We start from the raw sequence: 25,007 nt of genomic DNA on the forward strand, positions 1-25,007 counted from the left end.
TGCTTGTTTGTACGTGACCAAATACTTATTTTCCACTCTAAGTTGGAAATAAATTTTTTAAAAAAACAACGTGACTTTTTTTCCCCACATTCTCTCATGGTTGAGGTTTACCCATGTTGACAATTACAGGCCTCTCTAATCTTTTCAAGTAGGAGAACTTGCACAATTGGTGGTTGACTAAATACTTATTTGCCCCACTGTATGAGGACAATTTTCCTTTGTGTGTGTCCATGACTAAATTTAAGTACATATTCCTCGTTTCTAAAAACGTTGGTGTTTACTTTGGAATTATATTTGCTGCCGTTTGTGACGTTACGCGCATGCAAAGAAGGTTGCAATTTCTGATGGTGTGCAAAATCTGACAGAACACCAGCCCAGTACCAACATTTGAGTTTTACGAACAGGACAGTACCGACGTGGATTTGAATTGACGATCAAGATGAAATTGACGCAGTTTTAGTGTTAAAGTGGATAGAATAAAAGTCTGTGGTTCTATATCGACTGTCAATAGCAATTACTGGGAAGAAGAAAAGAACTCCAAAAGCTAATTGTTTTGAACCATGAACTTTAGTTACAAATTTTTAATCATAAACTCTGAACGGAACAGTTTACTTTATTTGTGAACTGCAATTTGAACTACTTCATGAGAAAATGGAACTTTCCAGCCAGGTCAACAATTGTGCTTGATTGCTGCAATCTTCCAAACATAGAAGGACTGGCTAGATAAATTCACGAGTGGTCTTCAAGAGGCAGAAATCAATGTTATTTCATGAAGCAGTGAACGAGGGCTGAAAGGACTTCAAAAAAGGCCGAGTTTGAATCAAAGATGAATGCATGCAGAACAAGCTCTCATCTGATCCAGACCACTTAGGTTTCCGTCTCAACCATCAGAGTCCTCTACTGGAACACCTGATGTGTTCTCGAGATGAGCACCAAAGTAAACCTGCTGTGTTTGACCTCAGCCTGTGTGTTTTATGCAGTTTTCCTGTGTGCACTTATCGTCCATAGTCCATGGGCTACTGCATTCTTAGTGACAGTACCATCTACAAAAGACCAAGGCCAGGTATAGAGAACTAGAAATACCATAATAGGCTTAAAGGCCAGAAAAGTATTTAGACAACGATGCTTCTCACTTGTCAGAAAGCACTGGAGGGAAACAAACTTCATTTCACAATCAATGTCCCACTAAATTGTAACAGCTTGTCACTCTGTTTTAACAGCTGCATTGGTTAAGCAGCAAGGGCAGTGATTTATGTGGGTATTAGCTTCGTTAGTCATTTTTTTGTGCACAAATGAAACAAAAGGAAAGGCCTCCAAATATCAGAACACCATAGAATTTCACTTGTTGAATGCAAAGGTGACATGCACAGAGGTATGAAAAAGAATGATTTTCAAGATTATCCTTTATAAAACACATGTATGGATAGAAAGATATATCAGGACAATACATCTAGGGATGTCACAATACAGTATTTTAAAATACTGTGATATTAAAACTGTGTCAACATTGTCATGATGGTATTGTCTAGAGGTGGGAATCTTTGGGCACCTAACGATTCGATTACGATTCAGAGGCTCCGATTCGATTATAAATCGATTATTGATGCACCACAAACCCCCCATTCCCCCCCCGTTTTTAATTTTTTTGTACACTAGTTCCAAAATTGTTCAAAAATCATCTCAGGCTAAACAAACTACAATTTCAGTATCAAGTCAACCGTTAAAAACAGTAAATAAAATACTCAAGTCTCCATTCTGTATCGGCAGCTTTCAACTACATTCAATGAATATAATGCTGTGAATCAACCGTTAAAGTTGTTAAAATTGCTCCCTTTATTCCATAATTTCCCTTCTGTCTACTTTCGACGTGGAAGTTTTAAAACTGTTTCATCATTTAAAGATAGATTCAAGTCAAGATTTTGCCGATTTTTTTTTTTTTTTTTTTTTTTAAGATAAAAAGTAATTAGGTTCGCTACAACAGAGCCTTCTAGAGAAGTCTACTACTTTAAGATGGCACCTGTTTACTAGCGCGGGAAAGTGTCATTTCGCATCTAGTTCTTGGTATATGATCTAACACGGCTGTCGTCTGTCATTTCACATCTAGTTCTAGAAATATGTGATATCTACCATAGCCGTATGTTGCCACAATCTCTGGGTTGGGGGACAACTACTCTACCACTGAGCCACGCCACCCCACAATTCATAATTTGAAGATAAAAACAGAGCTGGTATCGAACAAAGAGATTGGCATATTGTCTCAGTACAACCCTATTAGTAACATATCAAACTTTTCTGCAACAGGGACTATTCAAAATGGCTACAATATACAAATCAACAGTGGGGAAATAAGCAATAAGAAAAAAAATGGTTTGCTTTTAATGTGTTGGATGGAGACCTGATCACCAAATGAGCCTACTTTACCAATAGCCACTCTCATCATACAGAAAATAACTCATGATGTTGCCCACGTTTTGTCCTCAAACACTTTAAAAAAAAAAAAACACGTCATTAGAAGTTATAAAACATCATTCAATGCTACACAATAGTTGACATTTGGAATCGAGTCTATTATGAATGTTGTTTACCAATATCATTTCATCTAACACACAAGTTTGTCCTGAAAATGCTGAATGTCAGAGTTCAGGTCTTTAACCAAATGGCTCCTAGCGAAATAAATGTCACTATGCTTTATAGTCATGGCCTGCAAAGTAAAGTAGATTCTCTCTGTGCCATTCAGCGAGGTAAACAGTTTCACAATTAAAACATGCAGTACCCCAGAGATTCTAAATTATCGTAATGTGTCTATTAAACAACATAATATTGGATTAAAGCATATAGTGTACAAACACTGAAGAATCATAGTTGTATTGCAGTCAAAATGACTGTATACTCCGCCAAATGCAGTCGATGAAATCTAAAGTATGTTATCTTGTGTTATAGATGGAATAACAGTTTGGCAAATGGGAAAAAAATAAAAATATAAAAGGTGCGACATGGAGTTTGTCACTTTTTTACACGCGACTGCGACATCCGGCCTAAAGCATAACTGCAACCTGTATTAAGCTCGCATGCTGGTTCGAGCACAAAAATAAAGCAGCGGGCGTTTGTCCCATCAAATCAGCAAGAGAAATATGGAATAAAAGCAAATGTGATAGTTTCATAGCATGTTTTAAGTGGGTTAAAAATGAGCCTGAACGATATTGGGAAAAACTATTGCTGCGATTTTTTGGGGGTTTGCGATATATTGCGATATTAAATTGAGATATTGAAAAAAAAAAATATATATATATATATATTTTTTTTTTTTAAAGAAATTTTGACTAGATGACTTGAATAGCTGTTTGGAAAGACATTGGATGACTCATCATGACCACAATGTACAGTATTCGATCGTTTTTCGCGGTTAATAGGGACCAGAACCCGCCGCGATAAGTGAAAAAACCGCGAAGTAGCGCGCACCCCCCCATTTGTGTGTGCTCAATGTATTTATTCAGATCTAGCACTGGAAAGAGATACATTAAAGACATGTTTTTTTCTCACTTTTTTCCCCTCAAAGTATGATTTAAAAAAAAATATATATATATATATATATATACACTCACCGGCCACTTTATTAGGTACACCATGCTAGTAACGGGTTGGACCCCCTTTTGCCTTCAGAACTGCCTCAATTCTTCGTGGCATAGATTCAACAAGGTGCTGGAAGCATTCCTCAGAGAGTTTGGTCCATATTGACATGATGGCATCACACGGTGAAGATTTGTCGGCTGCACATTCATGATGCGAATCTCTCGTTCCACCACATCCCAAAGATGCTCTATTGGATTGAGATCTGGTGACTGTGGAGGCCATTTGAGTACAGTGAACTCATTGCCATGTTCAAGAAACCAGTCTGAGATGATTTCAGCTTTATGACATGGCGCATTATCCTGCTGAAAGTAGCCATCAGAAGTTGGGTACATTGTGGTCATAAAGGGATGGACATGGTCAGCAACAATACTGAGGTAGGCTGTGGCTTTCCAACGATGCTCAATTGGTCCAAAGAGTGCCAAGAAAATATTCCCCACACCATTACACCACCACCAGCAGCCTGAACCGTTGATACAAGGCAGGATGGATCCATGGTTTCATGTTGTTGGCACCAAATTCTGACCCTACCATCCGAATGTCGCAGCAGGAATCGAGACTCATCAGACCAGGCAACGCTTTTCTAATCTTCTATTGTCCCATTTCGATGAGCTTGTGCAAATTGTAGCCTCAGTTTCCTGTTCTTAGCTGAAAGGAGTGGCACCCGGCGTGGTCTTCTGCTGCTGTAGCCCATCTGCCTCAAAGTTCGACGTACTGTGCATTCAGAGATGCTCTTCTGCCTATCTTGGTTGTAACGGGTGGTTATTTGAGTCACTGTTGCCTTTCTATCAGCTCCAACTAGTCTGGCCATTCTCCTGTGACCTCTGGCATCAACAAGGCATTTCTGCCCAGAACTGCCGCTCACTGGATATTTTTTCTTTTTCGGACCATTCTCTGTAAACCCTAAAGATGGTTGTGTGTGAAAATCCCAGTTTCTGAAATACTCAGACCAGCCCTTCTGGCACCAACAATCTTACAACGTTCAAAGTCACTCAAATCACCTTTCTTCCCCATAGTAATGCTCGTTTTGAACTGCAGGAGATTGTCTTAAACCATGTCTACATGCCTAAATGCACTGAGTTGCTGCCATGTGATTGGCTGATTAGAAATTAAGTGTTAACGAGCAGTTGGACAGGTGTACCTAATAAAGTGTCCGTGAGTGTATATATATATATATACATACATACATACATACACATACACATACACACACACACACATATATATATATATATGCTTTTTAAGCACTTCAAATGTAATAATTATGATCAGTTTTAAACATAACTGTCCCACTGAATCATTTTTAAACAAGAATAAAGTACTGTAGTAGAAAAATGCTTGGCTTTATTAAATGCTTCTGTTTACCTAACATGGCTGTGACTCTTGGAGTGACATGTAGAAATTACAAACATCTCATAATCACTTCTGGCGTTTATTTTATATTTCTCGAACGTCTCCGCATTCTCCCCCCACAGACACACACATTCATTCCAGCCCGCGCTTGCAGAAACTATTTAACAAGTTAAACGATGACTGACAGATTGCTGCCCGGCTTCTTTGGCCAGATCAAAGCCATCGTTAACTTTAATAAGCAAGTGCCACAGTGACTAGGAGCTGGGAAAGGGGGTGAGAGGCTGTGCGAGCGAATAAAGCAGAACAAAGGTTTGTGGATAGGGAAAAAATATATATATATCGCACGTCCTTGCGATGAAACTATCGCGCATGCGCACATCGCAATGGCGATGTTTAAACGACGTATCGTTCAGGCTTAGCTAGAAACGTGTTTTTGCCAAAATTGCCAAATCGGTCGAGCAAGCATGGAGTAAAATGGGCTTTTAAAATTTAAACTAAAAATTATGTATAGTACCTTTAAACCATTCTTTATTTTTATGTTATTTTATTGTGATGGGAGAATCACTCTCTGAATGACTATTGTATTGAGCAGATCAATGATGCCCATGCAGAGCAACAGTCTGGATTACATTTTTTATCTATAAATGAAATATGAGAAAGAACATTTCACAAGGGCGCTTATTACATAGCAGGTTTTGTTTGATTTTGCCTTCTTTTCCTACCACCTCTCAATGCTCTTCCAATAAAGAAAGAACATGACCATCATCTAATGCTACAATCATTGGCATATTTACAGGTGCTTGGGTTGATTCCACTGACGCACAATTAATGACACCGTACTCTTAGGCGAGACGCTTTTCTGTGACTAGCACATCAAATTTGCAACCGTTTCTATTAAATGGCTACTGGGCCTAACAATCCTCTCCATGCTGCTACAGCTGGCTAAATCACATCTCATGTTTACTAGAAAACTGAATTTTGGGCTGAGATTATGAGCTACTGTTTACAAACACCCTGAGAGGAAATAGCTATTCTTAGGACAGCTGAATAAAAAGCTTGAGCAGGATTTACTGGAGTTCTGAACAGGAAATGGTGCTTTATGGACGAAAAGGCATTCATATTGGGTTGAAATGGTTCCATAAAATCAATTTCGTAACTTTTGCATTAAAATAAAAATGAAGGGTGGGAGTTATTGCCACTTATAGGGTCAAGTAGGTGTAGTTTAGATGGATTAATTCAATAGGTTTAAATCAAGAAACTGATGCGGGTCAAGTATCTTATGTAATTAACCAAAGGATGTTCATCTTGGCACATGGACTGAAACTAATTACTCTGTCTGTCTGCTGCTGCTGCTGCTGAAACTGTAATGATGCGAGAAAGTGAAAGGAACACGCTGGCAGAAAATTGTACCTTCCGTTAAACAAACTGACAGAATATAAAAATAAATACAATTAAACCATCTAAAATTGCTTTTGAATTGTTGTTTAACAATGTAAAAATTACAGTGGTATGAAAAAGTATCTGAACCTTTTGGAATTTGGATAAATCACCATCAAATGTGATCTGATCTTTGTCAAAATCACACAGAGGTAAAAACTCTCTCCTTTAACTAAAACCACCCAAACATTTATAGGTTTTCATATTTTAATGAGGATAGCATGGAAACAATGACAGAGGGGGGGAAATACGTAATTGAACCCTCTGCTTCAGGAGACCTAAAGAGTAATTGAAACCAATTTTTAACAAACAATTTAAGTCAGGTGTGTGCCCAATCATTGATGAGTGGTTTAAAGCTGCCCTGCCCACTATAAAACACACACCTGGTAAGAATTGTCTTGATTAGAAGCATTGTCTGATTTGCATCATTGCTCATTCAAAAGAGCCGTCTGAAGACCTGCGATCTAGGATTGTGATTTGTACAAAGCTGGAAAAGGATACAAAACCATCTCTAAATGCCTGGATGTTCATCAATCGACAGTCAGAGAAGTTGTCTACAAATGGAGAGTTTGGCACTGCTGTTCTCTCCCAAGGAGTGGCCATCCACTAAAGATGATGCCAAGAGTTCAGCGCAGAGTACTCAGAGGTAAAAAAGAACCATAGAGTGTCTGCTAAAGACTTACAGAAATCACTGACACGGTCCAATATCTCTGTGCACAGATCAACTATACATAAAACTATAGCCAAAAATGGTGTTCATGGGAGGACTCCACGGAGGAAGCCACTGCGGTCTAAAAAAAACATTGTTGGTCGTTTAATATTTGCAAAAAGGCACTTGGACACTCCAGAGAGGTTTTGGCTTTCTCCTTCTGTCATTGTTTGCATACTATTACTACATTATTACAATTTTTTTTTTGACCATTTGATGCTGAAAAATAAAACTTAATAAAATCAATCAATAATAAAGGGACCGTTTTTATTTTTGCTGCAGGCAGTATTAGCTTCTTTGCTATGGTGAGGGGTTGTATTGCACTGAGCATGCTAACAGTGCATGCTGGTTTACTGCTGTAACATTGACAGTTTTTTCATCTGTGTGATTTTGACAAAGTTCAGATTACATTTGATTTTATGCAGAAATGTGAGAAATTTCTAAAGGTTCAGATACTTTTTCATGCCACTGTAAACTGGCCAGTACAAACATTATGCTATCCATACAAAATAAATACACTGTGGTCAGTTAAACTAAACTGTGCCTTGTGATTTAGATTCCTCTCGATTTATTCATGTATCTATTCAATCTTATGCAGAGCATGGGTGTCAAACTCATTTTGGTTGTCGGGCCACAATTTATGGGAATTAGTGGGCCGGACTAGTTTATTTTTGGTCAAATAAGTTAACTCACTGGTTGTTATTGATTGGTGCTAGACATCCAATCCATTCTGACTGGGAGGGGCTGAATGAACATTCACTGAATAAGGTTTCTTTCCAAGAGCTGTCATCATACTCAACTCCAATTTGCACTAAAAAACTGAAATGCGGCACACCACTGACAATGTCACTGTCATTGCACTGTTAATGCCACAACATTGTCACATACGTTATGTCAAAGAGGTCTAACTTCTAACGAGGTCTAACGAGGTCTAACGAGGCTCCACTACCTGTATTAATGGCACCTGTTTTAACTCATTATCGGTATAAAAGACACCTGTCCACAAGCTCAGTCAGTCACACTCCAAACTCTACTATGGCCAAGACAAAAGAGTGACGTCATGAGGATTTTTAACATGCATCGTATAAATTGACTATGAAAACCAGATTGAACTATTGCGTCCTTCACAAAGTCAGTTGAAATGACCCAACCGTTTCTCTGTATACATTATCCCTTCCATCAAAACAGGACTTTTCTGCACCCTCTAATTGATTATCAGAAAGTTTCATAAGCTTTATTACATTATTCAAATTCAAGTTAATACAGGGTCACTGCCATGTACTGTTTGAGAAACGAGCTGTCAATGTGTTAAACCTGAGGGAATAGGAAGACGTATGAATGAAGTGATGGCAATGCGACCAGACACTGTACTGCTTGGCAGGATCTGGAGTTGTATAGATGATGGCCGTTTTGGATTCCTCCACAGTTCGAGTTGTTTGGCTCACAAAGCTAGAAGAACATATTCACATATTTAAGATATGTAAGAATGGCGACCGATCATCTGCCTGGTTATGCGGGGTACTTGTTAACTTCTGAAGCAGACTTACAGAATAACAAATTCAAAACATCATTAGCATGGATTTCTCTCTGTGCTGTATGTGGGAGTTGTGTAATTGTATAAATAAAGACATCAAGCGCAGTATTTGTTTGGAGAAATGTATCTCAAAATAAGCCCACAACCTTCACAAATCCCTATGTCTCATTTACAAAATACAAAGAAATGTAAATTGGAAGTGAAAAATCCTGCTGTCTCTGCTGTGAGGAATCCGGTTTTGTAGACTTTTTTAATATATTTTATGTAGAATAGAATATTGAATTTGTCTGTGAAATTTTGTTTTCAGTTAAAAACATTTTTTGAAAATATTTTGGTGGATAATACATTTGGTGATTTAATTGTTGCTTGAGTTTTGTATTTTATACATCACTTAAATTTAAACTTAAATGGGTATCACTCAATTTCTCAAAGCATTTTACGCTACATTATTTGAGTGACACAATTCAGGGGGGAGGTGTAATAATAATAATAGTAATGATAATTAATCATGGCTGCCTGACATCATGCCAAACATCAAACATTTATTAACTCATCCATTCCCAGCCATTTTCACTTGAGCAAGGCCCTTCGCTCTTGGCCGTTTTACTGGATTTTGATTCTGTTCTATTGTTATATAAACATGGAACCCACCAAAAGAAAGATTAGACTCTTCTTTCAGTGCGAAAAAACAGTTAATATCTTTTCCCATTCTTTAGAAATCAGCATTAGAAATAGCTTAGTTTGAGCAATTTTCCAATTTCTGATAAAAAAAAAAAAAAAAAAAAAAAAAACAAGAGAAATTGAGCTTTTTGTAAAAGCATACATTTCAAACATAACATAACTTTAACACTGCTATTTTTTGCTTTAGTTACATCCCAAACATCTGAATAATGTTTTCCTTTTACAAAATAACAAACAGCAAGACAAATAGAGCTTTTGATAGCAAAGTAACAATTTATTTACACATAACAGAGATGAGGCTGTTGTCGCCGTGACAGCTGGGGTAAACTTTTCCCTCATCGCCGCCTGTGTCATAAAAATGGATTTTTTTTTAGTCTCTGCGGGGTCTGCCCGGCGAGCAGTACGGACTCAACGGCATCGTCCGCTGCACTGGTGGTCCCAGTCGTTCTGCTCGGTCGTCCAGCGCCTGGCATCCTGGGCGTCCTCTAGGTTGTTCTCCATGCGGTCGTCTTCTGCCGGCGCCCCGAATGCGCTACTGCCATCCAGTGGCCAGTTTTATTGCTTTAAAATGAATTTACAGCTTTGTGCTTTGGAGCTAAATTGAATCAGAACCCAGAGATGTCTCTTGTGTAAAAAAAAAAAAAAAAAAAAACTAAAAAACGTATGTCTTTGGGACACTGAAACAATTAAAAATAGAACGTATTTATACGTTTTTAGGAGCAAATTAGTTAATTTTCCGAGCCGTAAGCAGCAGTAGTAGTATGCAGTAAATTAAATGGTTTTAAATATGGAATAGTCTATTGAATAAGAAAAGCAAATGCTTACTTTAATAGTCTTTGTTAATTCCTTGTTAAAGTTGCACAATGCCCTTTCTTTAAATGGGCAGTTTTAATAAGTGTTTCTTGGTTGTAAATCAAATCCAGCTCTAGTGCTTTTTTTTTCTCTATGACAAGGTCTAGTGCAGCAATAATACAGTGTACATTTCATGTTAATAGAGCCGATGTAATTATAGATATTATCCTAGAAAATAATATGCATCCTTTACATCCCAATTGAATGTTATACTGTGGTACTTCTTAAGCTTTATTTGCAGTAGGCTCAAATAACCTCCATTCTCATGCACCCTGAAGGTGCAAGCCATTTCTCTTGCCAACTGTACAAAGTCACAAAGGTAAACTGAATCTGAGATCGGTTTCAAGCCCTGCCACGATGAGTGATGACCGGAACGGGTATTACATATGATGGCTACACGCAAATAAAAAAACCTCTAGGAAACGATGAATGGACACACAGTCTTTACTCTTTTGTTTGACTGCTGAAAAAAAAGGAAGCTTCAGTATAAGTTCCTTTTATTTTGTTTTCTTTTTATTCTTTGTTTTTTAATTTCAACTTGGATGGTTTTGACAGGAGAGATTTGTTGCAATTCGGCCAGTGGGGTTGTTCCGCCGGACAAGCACGTTTTAATTCATTCATACTATTCATACAAAATCACATGCTTTAATTTTGACATTCGAGTATATGCACAAATGCACTTGGCTCACTTTCGTGTCCGCAGTTACATTTGTTCATTTGCACTCTCCTAGCCAAAATGGATTGGATGTCTAGCACCTTCAATGACAGCCAATAGGTTAACAAGGTCATGACCCAAAAAATGCCCCACAATCAACAGGAAGTGACAAAAAAAATCAACAGGAAGTAACCTGGAAATGCCCCAAAATCAACAGGAAGCAGCCTGGAAATGCTCCAAAAATCAAAAGGAAATGATTCAAAATTTACAGGAAGTGACCTGTAAATATCTTAAAATTACAAGCAAGTGCCTACCATTCACAGCAATAGAGGTCCAATTCACTTGAACTGGAAAGAATGACCTACAGAGAGCTGGGACCACAGTACCAAAGGCTACTATCAGTAACACAATGCACCGCCAGGGACTCAAATCCTGCACTGCCAGATGTGTCCCCCTGCTGAAGCCAGTACAGGTCCAGGCCCGTCTGCGGTTCGCTAGAGAGCATTTGGATGAACCAGAGGAGGACCGGGAGAATATGTCAGATGAAACCAAAATAGAACTTTTTGGCAGAAACACAGGTTCTCGTGTTTGGAGGAGAAAGAATACTGAATTGCATCCGAAGAACACCATACACACTGTGAAGCATGGGGGTGGAAACATCATACTTTGGGGCTGTTTATCTGCAAAGGGACCAGGACGACTGATTTGTGTAAAGGAAAGAATGAATGGGGCCATGTATCGAAAGATTTTGAGTGAAAACCTCGTTCCATCAGCAAGCGCATTGAAGATGAGATGTGGCTGGGTCTTTCAGCATGACAATGATCCCAAACACACAGCCAGGGCAACAAAGGAGTGGGTCCTGGAGTGGCCAAGCCAGTCTCCAGATCTCAACCCTATAGAAAATCTGTGGAGGGAGTTGAAATTCCGTATTGCCCAACTAAAGCCCCAAAACATCACTGCTCTAGACGAGATCTGCATGGAGGAATGGGCCAAAATACCAGCAACAGTGTGTGAAAAGCTTGTGAAGAGTTACAGAAAACGTTTGGCCTCCGCTATTGCCAACAAAGGGTACATTACAAAGAATTGAGATGAACTTTTGGTGTTGACCAAATACTTATTTTCCACCATGATTTGCAAATAAATTCTTTAAAAATCAAACAATGTGATTTTCTTTTTTTCTCCACATTCTGTCTCTCACGGTTGAGGTTTACCCATATTGACAATTACAGGCCTGTCAAATATTTTCAAGTGGGAGAACTTGCAAAATTAGTGGTTGACTAAATACTTATTTGCCCCACTGTATGTATATATTGAGAATAAAACAATTGAAGTTGGGGAATGTGTTTGGAACGTAAGCGACAATTAAAATTCTTATTAAAACAAAAAAAATTGTTAATTAATCAATCAAATACTGTCATTATTTAAAGCCCCACCCTAACATATACAGTATGTACATATGGATTTGTTTTTAAGATTTAGAACAAACTCTCACCCCATACACTTTCACTTCTAGATTTGCATGCTAAAGTTTTATTTAGGCTTGCTTTCTTAAGCAGAAGCATCATAACTATTGAGAAAAGTTGTGATCTTGAATTGCCTCCAATTAGGAGGGGGAAAAAAATTAATTACCGTAATTTTTGGACTCAAAGGCGCAACTGACTACAAGCAGCCACCCACCAAATTTGACATGAAAACGGCATTTGTTCATATATAAGCCCCACTGGACTATAAGCCGCATCAGTCCTCATTGTATTATGGGATATTTACACCAATAAATATTAACTGGTAACACTTTATTTGACAGCGGCATCATACGACCAAATGAACCAGTATGAGGCTTTGCAACATTTGGCTGCAAAGCTTCATTGCTTCAAGAAGCTTCATTTGGCCATTACTGCTCCCTTGGGGGAGACAGTCAACCTCCTGCTGTCAACTCTGTTGTCGTCCAACATGCCTCCTAGCATGCATTACAGCACTACAGATGTAAATAACAATCAAAATTAATGATCTGTGCCAATTATTTCTTCAGTTATTGTTCCAGTTTCATCAATTGCTAGTTGGTCTTAGTGTAGTTAGTGAGATAATTTGCTGGATAACACTGAATGACCTATGTTATAACCATTTAGTAATGTGGCTTATAGTCCGAAAATTACGGTACCTACTACAAATATCAGGGCCTTTTTGAAATGCTTGTCAGTAGCACAATTAGACCAGGTGAAAGCATTTGAATTTCCCAGTCTTCAAAATTAGCTTGTTGTGATGCAAAAATAATTTAAATCTCAGAGAAATAAACTTTCCATTTATCCTGAAAAACAAAATATATGGTATTTGTAACGCTCTATCTTCTAATTAAACAACCGGAAGGATTCATTTTCCTGATTAATGAGGTATGTAAAGGTCTGCAGCAATAGATTCTTCAGGCATAATCTTGGCATGTAGATACTGCGTGCACTGCTTCTCAGCTAAGCCTCTGATAATGCTACAACAATTTACAGTGATTCATTGCATGGAGATGTGCGTGTGTGAGAGATCTATGGCCATACTTTGTCACAGAAACAGGATTACACTGCTTAATCATTGCAGTTTTGTTTTGGTCAAGGTTGCTGGACAGCAGCAAAGTTGGTTAGGCACTCCAGCTAAATAAAACTAAGAAAATGAGATATAAAGGGAAGAAAGCACTTCAGTATTTCTGAGGGTCAAAAGCACACATTAGAAGCTGTTTGCCACAAAGGAGGGCATCCTGAAGGGCAGGCGATAATAACGCAACGCCACGCCATATATCTTTTATGACTATTCTATGCGTGTGGCACTGACCTTGACACACCACTAGCATTTTTCATGAGGGGAAAAAAAAAATTCTGAAAAATATAGGGGAACATATACCAGTAGTTTAGTTTTGAATTTTATGAAGGCTGCAAACTTTGATCCGCCTCATTGAAAGGCATCATTCTATTCCATTAAGCTGCTGTTCTTCACATTGGGGAAATCACAGTGTGAATCCTATGAACTAGTAACCAAAAAGGATCTCGACTAAATTAAAATTTCATATTAAAGTGTGCTAAAAATTCACAATAAAAGTCAATGTTCAATTATTCCCTAGTATACCACTGCGACGAGAACACCAGAGAAGGGGAAACACAGACTGTGACAGACGTGCCGACATCGTTGTCAAATAAAACAAGGCATTGATTGTAAATAATTTGATCACTTGCTTGGTGTTGACTCCTGATTACCGTATTTTTCGGACTATAAGTCGCGTTTTTTTTTTTTTCATTTCATATTTTAGCTGGGGGTGCGACTTATACTCAGGAGCGACTTATGTGTGAAATTATTAACACATTATGATATCCTTTTTACATGTTATTTTGGTGTTTTGGAGTGACACTGATGGTTTGGTAAACTTGTTAGCATGTTCTTTATGCTATTTTTATCTGAATAACTTAATAGCTATGGCCACGTTTGCGTTCTGCCTTTGGCAATGTGTGTTTAATTGTATTATTGACTTTTTTTATTTTGAAATGCATGATTATAGTTTGTGGAGCTTTCACGTGGGGGCGGACTCGCACTTGTTTACGTGAAGAAGAGCACTCACACGCCAGAAAAAGATGGACAGCTACGTAGTTCCGAGTGAGTCGGCGAGTTAGCGAGAGAGAAACTCGGCTGCGAACCAACGTTCATTGTTTATGCTTGTAAAATATCTCTACAGAGGCAACGCCTGTGTGTATCATCTTTTCTGTTGTTGTTGTTTTTTCCACCTGCGATCGGACACTTAGAGCCAGTTGTGTGGTTGTTTGAACGATGTGCTAATGCTAGCGAAGGCATGCCAACCCTTTATGTCAATCCTGTAATAGCACCTAATTATCATTTATTTACGTTGATGCGAACCTGTTTGGTATCGAGGACAAAATTGATTCAGCAAATTATACGGACGCCCAGCATCATCATTTGGGAGTTTACCTCGCTGCATAGCCAGGACCGAGCCGTAGCGTCCTGGTGGGGGCAGTATGTTCGCATTTCGTTGTTCATGCACTGTACACTGTACATTTATTCAGCATGATGTTCTCTATTGTATTTTTATATTAAATTGCCTTTCAAGATGACATATCTGTTCTATGTGTTGGATTTTATCAAGTAAATTTCCCCCAAAAATGCGACTTATACTCCGGTGTGACTTATATGTTTTTTTTCCTCTTTGTTGGGCATTTTATGGCTGGTGCGACTTATACTCAGGTGCGACTTGTAGTCCGAAAAATACGGTAAATGGCTTTTCATTTTTGAAAGCCAAGTTCCCATATTGCTGGCCATTTTGCAGCAATTTGGCTCAACTTACAAGACCGACAAAATATTGTATTGTGTGAAAATATCAGTGGCAAATTTCTCAAAAGAAACTGCATGCTCATTTTAAACCGGACATATAGACACGGAGAAAGAATACAGTTTCTGATATCATATAGTAATAACAAACAGTAAAACATGGAATTATTTCACCAAAACCACCAATGAGCCCTGTTAAAAAGAACAACAACAACAAAATACTCGACATTTTCATACGTCGAAGCCAGTGATCAGATGGATTCCAAGTTGTGTTTCCAGCATTGGAGTCGTCAATTATGTATGAAAGCAAGTATGGATTGCACTACACTGCTGGCCAAAAGTATTAGCATACCTACTATTCTGTCAGATAATTCTCAATTTCTACCAGAAAATGATTGCAATTACAAATTATTTGGTAGTAATGTCTTCATTAATTTTGCTTGCATTGAAAAAACACAGAAGAGAATGGGGGGGGGGATCATTATCATTTTACACAAAACTCCAAAATGGGCCAGACGAAAGTATTGGCACCCTTTGAAAAATCACGTGATGCTTCTCTAATTTGTGTAATTAACAGCACCTTTTACTTACCTGTGGCACATAAAAGGGGATGGCAATAACTAAATCACAGTTGTAGTTAGTTAAAACGGATTAAAGTTGACTCAACCTCTGTCCTGTGTCCTTGTGTTTACCACATTGAGCATGGAGAAAAGAAAGAAGACCAAATAACTGAGGACTTGAGAAGCAAAATTGTGAGGAAGCCTGGGCGATATCAAGGCTACAAGTCCATCTCCAAAGACATGAATGTTCCTGTGTCTACCGTGCGCAGTGTTATCAATAAGTGTAAAGCCCATGGAACTGTGGCTAACCTCCCTAAATGTGGATGGAAAGGAAAAATTGACGAGAGATTTCAACGAAGGATTGTGCGGATGGTGGATAAAGAACCTAGACTAACACTCAAACAAGTTCAAGCTGTCCTGCAGTCCGAGGGTACAACAGTGACAACCCGTACTATCCATCGGTGTCTGAAAAGGGACTATGGTAGGATACCCAGGAAGACCCCACTTCTGACCCAGAGACATACAAAAGCTAGGTGGGAGCTTGCCCAAACTTACCTGAAAAAGCCAAAAACGTTTTGGAAGAATGTTCTCTGGTCAGATGAGACAAAAGTAGAGCTTTTCAGGAAAAGGCATCCACATTGAGATTACAGGGGAAAAAACAAGGCTGTCAAAGAAAAGAACATGGTCCCCACAGGCACAGTCCTCTGGCACTAGACTGCTTGACCGTGTGCATGGCATTATGAAGTCTGAAGACTACTAACACATTTTGCAGCATAATATAGGGCCCAGTGTGAGAAAGCTGGGTCTCCCTCAGAGGTCATGGGTCTTCCAGCGGGACAATGACCCAAAACACCCTCCAAAAGCACTAGAAAATGGTTTGAGAGAAAGCACTGGATCCTTCAAAAGTGGCCAGCAATTAGTCCAGACCTGAATCCTGTAGGACACCTCTGGAGAGATCTGAAAATGGTAGTTTGGAGAAGGCACCCTTCGAATCTTAGAGACCTGGAGAAGTTGGCCAAAGAAGAATGGTCTAAAATTCCACCTGAGCATTGTAAGAAATGCATTGATGGATCCCGGAAGAGGCTGTTCGCAGTTATTTTGTATAAAGGTTGTGCTACCAAGTATTAAGCTGTTGTCCGGTCCATTTTTGGAGTTTTGTGTAAAATATGATGTAATTTTTTTTTTTCATTCTCTTTTGTGTTTTTTTTTCATTGCAAGCAAAACAAATGAAGATATTACCACCAAAGCATTTGTAATTGCAATCATTTTCTGGAAGAAATTGAGCATTATTCGTCTGAATTGCAGGGGTGCCAATACTTTTGGCCAGCAATGTATATCATATCTTCAATATGACATATCGTCAAATATGACTTCTGAACTTTATTGTACTATGTGCTGAAAACTTGGCTTATACTAGAGAACTTTTGTACCATTGGAGGAGGAAGAAGAGGAAGGAATTAATAGTTCAGCGAAGGACAGAAGGAGAGATGAGGGCGATAAAAAGGCAATGTGAAGGTTAATGAAGGAGGAGTGTAATGAAAAGGAGACGGGAACACAAAAATCAGAATATTTAGTGATTTTTTTTCCACATTCCACGTCAAGGATATACATATACACTAACGAATTTGCATATAGATTTAAAAAAAAGACTAAAAATTCTGTCAGATGAAGAAAAAAATGAAAAACGGTGCCTGTGATTGTACTTCAGAGGTGTTCTTGTAGCATTTCCGCAGAAATGCTTTTATCATGTGTTCATTTAAATGAGCTTGAACTAATGGTGTCATTCCGACGGACAACTCGTTACGAGTAAATCTCTGAAGGTGCTTTTAAATAACGAACATTGACATGGCAGCAAGGACACTGTGGCATCCCCTGTTAATGTATGCATGAACAGGAAGGCAAAGTATGTTCATAGGATGCACACACTCACTTTTTTTCTAGCTGTATATGCAATGCTGCCACCTACTAGAGATGCATCTATTTTTAGGATGCGATAAGATGCATGACTTTGGAGCTAGTTGTGCTGGATAATATCATTGTCTTCATACCTATGGAATGAGATGGATTGTGTGACCAAATGTCATCAAATAAATCTGGGAAAGAGCCAGTAGAAACTATTTGGCACTTAAAACAACTGAAGAATGAGCATGTCACAACAGAACAGAACTGTTGATGGCAAAGATGGAAAGAAAATATATTGATTTCTAGTATAAAATGTTTATGGGGGCATTTTTGAAATTGAGAGAATGAATTCTTCAGCAGAACGTCAACGTCTATGAGTTAATGGTTATCCTGTTATGATCCTGCCTTTTTGTTCCATGCTGATGTCATTCTCCCTGTTCGCAGGCTGCACGGGTGCAAGAGGGACCGGTCTCCTCAGGGGCGAGGCTAACTGGCAACACCTGTGGCTTATTGATTAAGCCTTTTTAAGCGCAGGCCTGACACAAACCAGTTGCCAGAAGATTCCAGCACAAGCACTCAGAAGCCTCACTCCTGAGAAGACCGTGTTTCCTGAATATGCCTTTTGTAGCACGTTTTTCCCCTTTAGGGTGACTTTTTGTTTGACACTGTGTTTTTGAATAAACACTTAACCACCTCTGCATTTGGGTCCTCGGCATTTCCTGATCGCCACGCAACAGAATCTTCTGGCCACATAATGGACCCAGCAGAGACAAAAGAACTGAAATTAGCGCTATCCCGCCAAGCTGCCAAAATGACTCGCCATGAGACCTGCCTGACTCAAGTAATGGAGCACCTGCAACAACTCACGTCAAGTGTGGCACAACTGGGCAACCAATTGTCTTCAATGAGCGAGCTTCCCACACCACCTGCCGCGCCCTCTCCACCTGACCAGGCAACTAACCAGATTTCTACCCCTGCTCCACAAGCCAGGGAACCATACATTCCCATTCCAGCCAGGTACTCGGGGGATTTAGGTACATGTTCACAATTTCTTCACCAGTGTTCCTTAGTTTTTAGTCAAGAGCCTGCCACCTATTCCACTGTACAGTCAAAGATTGCCTTTATTATGAGTTTGCTCACTGGGCAAGCGGCAGCTTGGTCGCTAGCCATTTCGTCACAGCAAGATATTATTAATGACTATAGACTTTTTACGGATGAGATGAGGCGAGTGTTTGATCACCCCATCAAGGGCAGGCAGGCAGCTGGCCAATTACTCGACCTCACTCAGGGAAACCAACCTGTTTCCCAGTATGCAATCAATTTTCGCATCCTGGCAGCAGAAACTGGGTGGGGGGACTCAGCATTACAGACTATATTCATCAGGGGGCTTGCTGAAGAAATCAAGGATGAACTGGCGGTACGAGAGGAGAGTTCCTCTCTTAATTCTCTTATTGAACTTGCTATACGCCTGGATAATAGGTTGAGAGAAAGGAGCAGAGAACGGAAGCAAGCCAGGGAATGGCAACCAACCACCACACCCCAGCTGAGCTGCCCAGAGCCCACGTCCCCAAGTCACGACAACGCCCCCACTGCATGCAAGTTACTACAGACACCGCTGAAGGGAGCCCTCCAATTAGGGCGACCCCGGCTCACACAAACCGAACGGCAGAAGCGGATTCGGGAGAGGCTGTGCCTTTACTGTGGACAACCAGGACACTACATCAACCGCTGTCCCAAGACACCAAAAGACCAGGCAAGGAGGTTTCTGATGAGCCACGTGTCCTCATCGCCTACATCTCGCATCCAGTTGACAGGTATGATCCACGGGCCCGAACGTACTCTCTCAGTCCAAGTCCTCGTTGACTCGGGGGCAGACGACAATTTTATTGACTCGAATTATGTGAAAAAGCATTGCCTCCCAATTCACCAATTGACCAACCCCAAGGAGGTGCACGCTGTAGATGGCCACCTTCTGGAAGTGGTCACGCACAAGACTGGACCTCTGAAGCTCGTCCTGTCCAGTAATCACCACGAATATATTGAATTTTTTGTGATTGCCTCACCACTAAGCCCTGTTATTTTGGGTATCTCTTGGCTCAAAATGCACAACCCTCACGTCGACTGGACGACTGCCACGATCCGCAGCTGGAGTCAGCACTGCCACGCCTACTGCCTCCGATCAGCTGTTCCTGTCAGGACCTGCGGCCCTGACCACTTGCCTAAGGTAATAAACTTGACTAATGTTCCGCCTGAGTATCACGACCTACAAGAGGTTTTCAGTAAAGACTCTGCTGGCACTTTACCCCCCCACCGCCCATATGACTGCGCAATAGACTTGCTCCCTGGTGCACCACTTCCCACTAAACGACTGTACAATCTCTCTAAACCAGAACGAGAAGCCATGGAAACTTACATCACCGAATCTCTAGCGGCCGGTCTTATCCGGCCATCCTCGTCTCCCGTGGGGGCTGGTTTTTTCTTTGTGGAGAAAAAAGACAAGACACTCCGACCATGTATAGACTACACAGGGCTAAATGATATAACTGTTAAGAATAAATATCCTCTGCCCCTCCTGGATTCTGCATTCAGCCCATTACATGAAGCATGCATTTTTTCCAAACTAGATCTTCGAAATGCTTACCACCTTGTCCGTATTCGCGAAGGGGATGAGTGGAAAACGGCGTTTAATACACATTTGGGACATTTTGAATACTTAGTCATGCCATTTGGCCTCACAAATGCACCCGCTGTATTTCAGGCTCTAGTGAATGATGTGTTACGAGACTTACTGAATCGTGTTGTTTTTGTATACTTGGATGATATCCTTATTTTCTCTCGCTCACTCGAAGAACATGTGGCTAATGTCAGAGATGTATTGTCACGGCTCCTGCGGAACAAATTGTATGTCAAGGCAGAGAAGTGTGAATTTCATGTACCCTCGGTCAACTTCTTAGGCTACGTGGTGGAAAAAGGACAGCTCCGGGCTGACCCCTCCAAGGTGGAGGCGGTTCGGGAATGGCCTGTTCCCTCCACTCGCAAACAGTTGCAACGCTTCCTCGGTTTCGCAAATTTTTATCGCAGATTCATCCGTAATTATAGCCTTCTGGCAGCCCCTCTCACTCGGCTCACATCCACCAAGGTCAGTTTTGCCTGGTCCTCTGAAGCACAGACTGCTTTTGAGAAACTGAAGCACATGTTTGTTAATGCACCTGTTCTTGTTCACCCAGACACCGAACGGCAGTTTGTGGTCGAGGTTGATGCCTCGGACACCGGGGTCGGGGCCATCCTCTCCCAGCGTGCCTCTGCGGACAACAAACTCCACCCCTGCGCCTTCTTCTCCCGACGCCTCTCTCCAGCAGAACGAAATTATGACGTGGGGAACCGGGAGCTGTTGGCGGTGGTTCTGGCGCTACAGGAATGGAGGCACTGGCTGGAGGGCGCGTCTCAACCATTCGTCGTATGGACGGATCACAAGAACCTCTCTTACCTCCGCTCTGCCCGTCGTTTGAACTCCCGACAAGCTCGCTGGGCGCTCTTCCTGGGCCGCTTCCAGTTCACGCTCACCTACAGGCCGGGCTCCAGGAACGTCAAGCCCGACGCCCTCTCCCGGCAGTTCGCCCTTGAGGAGGGGGAGGCTCCCCGTGAGACCATACTGGCCCCTGACTGTGTGGTGGGGGCAGTGCATTGGCGGGTTGAACAGGAAGTCCTCGAGGCCCTTCATGACCAGCAGGTGCCAGATGGCTGCCCTCCCGGCCGCCTGTTTGTTCCCTTGGCAGCCAGGTCCTCAGTGCTCACATGGGGTCACGCCTCTCGGATAGCGTGTCACCCAGGGGTCAATCGCACCCTCACCCTGATTCAGCAGCGATTCTGGTGGCCCTCCATGGCAGTCGACACCCGAACATTCGTAGCTGCGTGCACGGTGTGCGCCCGCAATAAACCCTCGCACAGACCCCCGGCAGGCCTCCTTCATCCCTTGCCCATTCCTCCACGCCCCTGGTCTCATATTGCCATGGACTTTGTTACCGGACTGCCCCCCTCCGAAGGTAACGATACCATATTGACAATTGTCGACAGATTCTCCAAAGCAGTCCACTTTGTTCCACTGCCTAAACTCCCCACCGCCTGGGAGACCGCCAACTACCTGGTCAAGCACGTGATAAGACTACATGGAATCCCTCAAGACATTGTTTCTGACCGGGGGCCCCAGTTCGTGTCCCGGGTGTGGAAGGCGTTCTGTCGGGCTCTGGGCACCACAACCAGCCTGTCGTCAGGTTACCACCCTCAATCCAACGGACAAGCAGAGCGCACCAACCAAGACCTGGAGGCCTCCCTGCGCTGCGTCGCTTCCCAGCTCCCCTCCTCCTGGGCCTCCCATTTACCATGGGTGGAGTACGCCCATAACACCCTGGTGAGCACAGCTACGGGCCTGTCACCATTCATGGTAAACCATGGCTTCCAGCCCCCTTTGTTCCCCACACAGGAGTCTGATACAGCAGTGCCCTCTGTTCAGGCCCAATTCAGGAGGGTCCGACGCGTCTGGCGGGAGACGAGAGCTGCTCTGGGCCGGACAGCAGAGCGGAACCGGCGTTGGGCGGATCGGCACCGCATTCCAGCTCCCGATTACAAGGTTGGCCAACAGGTCTGGCTCTCCACAAAAGACCTCGCTCTACAAACAGATTCCAGAAAACTGACTCCCAGATTCATCGGTCCATATCCCATTGAGAAGATCCTGAACCCCAGTGCCATCCGCCTTACTCTCCCTGCCTCTCTCAACATCCACCCGGTCTTCCACGTTTCCCTTCTAAAGCCGGTCACTGAGAGTCCCCTTCAGCCTCCAGCGCCTCCACCGCCTCCCCCACGTCTCGTCGACGGACACCCAGCCTACACAGTCAACCGGATCCTGGATGTCCGCAGGCGAGGCCGAGGTTTTCAGTACCTCGTCGACTGGGAGGGGTATGGCCCCGAGGAGCGCTCATGGATTGGGCGCGCCCTCATCCTCGATCCACAACTGCTACGCGATTTTTATGCAAGGTACCCGAACAAGCCTGGTAGGTCGCCCGGTGGCGCCCTTTAAGGGGGGGGTACTGTTATGATCCTGCCTTTTTGTTCCATGCTGATGTCATTCTCCCTGTTCGCAGGCTGCACGGGTGCAAGAGGGACCGGTCTCCTCAGGGGCGAGGCTAACTGGCAACACCTGTGGCTTATTGATTAAGCCTTTTTAAGCGCAGGCCTGACACAAACCAGTTGCCAGAAGATTCCAGCACAAGCACTCAGAAGCCTCACTCCTGAGAAGACCGTGTTTCCTGAATATGCCTTTTGTAGCACGTTTTTCCCCTTTAGGGTGACTTTTTGTTTGACACTGTGTTTTTGAATAAACACTTAACCACCTCTGCATTTGGGTCCTCGGCATTTCCTGATCGCCACGCAACATATCCTCTGCTATTCCACTCCTCTGCTCCATGGTGGTCAAATACAGTAAATAACTCAATTGTCAAACGCTGCCTAGGTTCAAACAGAATAGTAAAGTGCTAGTAGCCAGAAGATTTAATGTGACATGACAAAGCAAAATGATTTGAAAGTTGTATAGATTTAGAGATAAAAGGAAATAACGGTTCAATAGGTTCACATTTTGGGGATTAGTTAATTAAAATTCCATAAACACCTTTTTTATAGATTAAAAGTTCCATTATCAAGATGTAAACAAACTGTTCAAAAATCACATTTTGTGTAATGACGATGTCAGAAATGTTCTCAAAATAGGAACAATAATTTATTGTTTTTTTTTTACCATTTTCATATACTGTACATTGGGGTAAAAAAGTCAGCCACCAATTGTGCAAATTCTCACACTTAAAAAGATGAGAGTGGGCTGTAATTGTCATCGTAGGTATACCTCAACCATGAGGGACAGAATGTGAAAAAAAAAATCCAGAAAATCACTTTGTCCGGTTTTTCAAAGAATGTATTTGCAAATTATGGTGGAAAACAAGTATTTGGTCACCTACAAACAAGCAAATTTCTGGCTCTCACAGAGCTGTAACTTCTTTAGGAGGCTCCTCTGTCCTCTCCACTCGTTACCTGTATTACTGGCTCGTGTTTGAACGTGTCTCAGTATAAAAGACACCTTTTGAACTCATTCTCAGTATAAAAGACACCTGTCTACAACTTCAGTCACACTCCAAACCCCACTATGGCCAAGACCAAAGAGCTGTCAAAGGCCATGTGAAACTGTAGACCTGCACCTGGCTGGGAAAACTGAATCTGCAATAGGTGAGAATCTTGGTGTGAAGAAATGAACTGTGGGAGCAATTATTAGAAATTGGAAAATATACAATACCACTGATAATCTCCCTCGCTCTTGAGTTCCATGTAAGATCACACCCTGTGGGGTCAAAATGATTACAAGAACAGTGACCAAAATTCCCAGAACCACATGGGGCGACGTCGTGAATGACCTGCAGAGAGCTGGGACCAAAGTAACAAAGGCTACTATCAGTAATATACTACGCCACCAAGGACTGAAATCCTGCAGTGCTAGACGTGTCCCTCTGCTGAAGTCAGTATACGTCCAGGTCCATCTGAAGTTTGCTAGAGAGCATTTGGATGATCCAGAAGAGGTTGTCAGATGAAATATAAAATGTAACTTTTTGGTGGAAACGCTTTTTGTGCTTGGAGGAGAAAGAATGCATCCAAAGAACACCATATCTACTGTGAAGCAAGGGGGTGGAAACCTCATAGTTTATAGCTGTTTTACTGCAAAGGGACCTGGATGCCCAATCTGGGTAAAAGAAAGGATAAATGGGGCCAGGTATCGAAAGATTTTGCGTGAACAACTGGCTGGGTTTTTCAGCATGACAATGATCCCAGACACACAGCCAGGGCAACAAAGGAGCATTTCACGGTCCTGGAGTGGCCTAACCAGTCTCCAGATCTCAACCCCATAGAAAATCTGTGGAGGGAGTTGAAAGTCCGTGTTGCCCAACGACAGCCCCAAAATATCACTGCTCTAGAGGAGATCTGCATGGAGGAATGGGCCAAAATACCAGCAACAGTGTGTCAAAAGCTTGTGAAGAGTTACAGAAAACGTTTGGCCTCCGTTATTGCCAACAAAGGGTACATAACAAAGTATTGAGATGAACTTTTGGTATTGACCAAATACTTATTTTCCATCATGATTTGCAAATAAATTCTTTAAAAATCAAACAATGTGATTTTCCTTTTTTTTCCCCACATTCTGTCTCATGGTTGAGGTTTACCCATGTTGACAATTACAGGCCTCTCTAATATTTTCAAGTGGGACATCTTGCAAAATTAGTGGTTGACTAAATACTTATTTGCCCCACTGTTTATCCCCTGCAGGCCATCCCTAATTTACAGATATCA

The 25,007-nt window shown here is 41.6% G+C and overlaps 1 protein-coding gene across 8 annotated transcripts in view; it reads right to left on the reverse strand.

Moving 5' to 3' along the window:
* The window catches only part of grik4 (glutamate receptor, ionotropic, kainate 4), a 734,878-nt gene that overhangs the window by 470,178 nt on the left and 239,693 nt on the right, over window positions 1-25,007 (reverse strand). Inside the window, exon 1 of one of the 8 annotated variants that reach the window (XM_057839366.1) lies at window positions 8,441-8,566. The exons of the other annotated variants lie outside the window; for them this stretch is intronic. The gene's annotated coding sequence lies outside the window, so the exon portion shown is untranslated. Of the gene's footprint in view, window positions 1-8,440; window positions 8,567-25,007 lie in introns of those variants that run through there. 8 annotated transcript variants of the gene reach the window in all.

The sequence above is a fragment of the Corythoichthys intestinalis genome, chromosome 6 (assembly GCF_030265065.1).
Source record: "Corythoichthys intestinalis isolate RoL2023-P3 chromosome 6, ASM3026506v1, whole genome shotgun sequence".
NCBI classification, from domain to species: domain Eukaryota; kingdom Metazoa; phylum Chordata; class Actinopteri; order Syngnathiformes; family Syngnathidae; genus Corythoichthys; species Corythoichthys intestinalis.